The sequence below is a fragment of the Aegilops tauschii genome, chromosome 4 (assembly GCF_002575655.3).
Source record: "Aegilops tauschii subsp. strangulata cultivar AL8/78 chromosome 4, Aet v6.0, whole genome shotgun sequence".
NCBI classification, from domain to species: domain Eukaryota; kingdom Viridiplantae; phylum Streptophyta; class Magnoliopsida; order Poales; family Poaceae; genus Aegilops; species Aegilops tauschii.
The window spans coordinates 133,472,514-133,475,369 of NC_053038.3; positions in this window are offsets into that span (position 1 = coordinate 133,472,514).

Genomic DNA, 2,856 nt, shown 5'->3' on the forward strand with positions numbered 1-2,856 from the left:
TCTCCCCTTGGCCGGCCGAACCCCCCTTGCGCCTTTATATACGGGGGCAGGGGGTACCTCTATACACACAATTGATCATTGATCTCTTAGCCGTGTGCGGTGCCCCCCATCCACCATATTACACCTCGATAATATCGTAGCGGTGCTTAGGCGAAGCCCTCCGTCGGTAGAACATCTTCATTGTCACCACGCCATCGTGCTAATGAAACTCTCCCTCAACACTCGGCTGGATCGGAGTTTGAGGGACGTCATCGAGCTGAACGTGTGCTGAACTCGGAGGTGCCGTGCGTTCGGTACTTGATCGGTCAGATCGTGAAGACGTACGACTACATCAACCGCGTTGTGTTAAATGCTTCCGCTTTCGGTCTATGATGGTACATGGACAACACTCTCCCCTCTCGTTGCTATACATCACGATGATCTTGCGTGTGCGTAGGAATTTTTTTGAAATTACTACGTTCCCCAACAGTGGTATCAGAGCCTGGTTTTATGCGTTGATGTTATATGCACGAGTAGAACACAAGTGAGTTGTGGGCGATATAAGTCATACTGCTAACCAGCATGTCATATTTTGGTTCAGCGGTATTGTGAGATGAAGCGGCCCGGACCGACATTACGCGTACGCTTACGCGAGACTGGTTTCACCGTTGCGAGCACTCGTTGCTTAAAGGTGACTGGCGGGTGTCTGTCTCTCTCACTTTAGTTGAACCGAGTGTGGCTACGCCCGATCCTTGCGAAGGTTAAAACAACACCAACTTGACAAACTATCGTTGTGGTTTTGATGCGTAGGTAAGAACGGTTCTTGCTAAGCCCGTAGCAGCCACGTAAAACTTGCAACAACAAAGTAGAGGACGTCTAACTTGTTTTTGCAGGGCATGTTGTGATGTGATATGGTCAAGACATGATGCTGAATTTTATTGTATGAGATGATCATGTTTTGTAACCGAGTTATCGGCAACTGGCAGGAGCCATATGGTTGTCGCTTTATTGTATGCAATGCAATCGCCATGTAATTGTTTTACTCTATCACTAAGCGGTAGCGATAGTCATAGAAGCAATAGTTGGCGAGACGACAATGATGCTACAATGGAGATCAAGGTGTCGCGCCGGTGACGATGGTGATCATGACGGTGCTTCGGAGATGGAGATCACAAGCACAAGATGATGATGGCCATATCATATCACTTATATCGATTGCATGTGATGTTTATCTTTTATGCATCTCATCTTGCTTTGATTGACGGTAGCATTATAAGATGATCTCTCACTAAATTTCAAGATAAAAGTGTTCTCCCTGAGTATGCACCGTTGCCAAAGTTCGTCGTGCCCAGACACCACGTGATGATCGAGTGTGATAAGCTCTACTTCCATCTACAATGGGTGCAAGCCAGTTTTGCACACGCAGAATACTCAGGTTAAACTTGACGAGCCTAGCATATGCAGATATGGCCTCGGAACACTAAGACCGAAAGGTCGAGCGTGAATCATATAGTAGATATGATCAACATAGTGATGTTCACCACTGAAAACTACTCCATTTCACGTGATGATCGGTTATGGTTTAGTTGATTTGGATCACGTAATCACTTAGATGATTAGAGGGATGTCTATCTAAGTGGGAGTTTTTAAGTAATATGATTAATAGAACTTAAATTTATCATGAACTTAGTACCTGATAGTATCTTGCTTGTCTATGTTAATTGTAGATAGATGGCCCGTGCTGTTGTTCCGTTGAATTTTAATGCGTTCCTTGAGAAAGCAAAGTTGAAAGATGATGGTAGCAATTATACGGACTGGGTCCGTAACTTGAGGATTATCCTCATTGCTGCACAGAAGAATTACGTCCTGGAAGAACCGCTGGGTGCCAGGCCTGCTGCAAGAGCAACACCAGAGGTTATGAACGTCTGGCAGAGCAAAGCTGATGACTACTCGATAGTTCAGTGTGCCATGCTTTACGGCTTAGAACCGGGTCTTCAACGATGTTTTGAACGTCATGGAGCATATGAGATGTTCCAGGAGTTGAAGTTAATATTTCAAGCAAATGCCTGGATTGAGAGATATGAAGTCTCCAATAAGTTCTACAGCTGCAAGATGGAAGAGAATAGTTCTGTTAGTGAGCATATACTCAAAATGTCTGGGTATAACAATCACTTGATTCAACTGGGAGTTAATCTTTCGGATGATAGCGTCATTGACAGAATTCTTCAATCACTGCCACCAAGCTACAAGAGCTTCGTGATGAACTACAACATGCAAGGGATGAATAAGACAATTCCCGAGCTCTTCGCAATGCTAAAGGCAGCGGAGGTAGAAATCAAAAAGGAGCATCAAGTGTTGATGGTCAATAAGACCACTAGTTTCAAGAAAAAGGGCAAAGGGAAGAAGAAGGGGAACTTCAAGAAGAACAGCAAGCAAGTTGCTGTTCAGGAGAAGAAACCCAAATCTGGACCTAAGCCTGAAACTGAGTGCTTCTACTGCAAGCAGACTTGTTGAGGATATAGACCTTAGAGTCACCCGCCAGGAGGGGCCGGGTTACTCATATGGTCACTGCCAGAAGCCCGGCGCCAAGCTTAAAGACGGTGGGCCAAAGATGGGCTTAAGACCCGGATATGGCTTAAAGGCCCGTAGTTGCAATCATTATTATGGTAGAACTTGTAGTGTAAGGCAAGAATAGTTGAGAGTCCGAGCCGGACACTCTTATGAGCCGGCCGGGACTCTGAGAGCTGCTGGGCGTCAGCCTCCCTATATAAAGGGACGGCCCGGCAGCGGTTTAGGGAGAAGAACAATCTCATCGAGAGCCGGGCGTAGCAGTTTAGCTCCCTGGTGATCGTAACCTTAATCAATACCACCTCAACT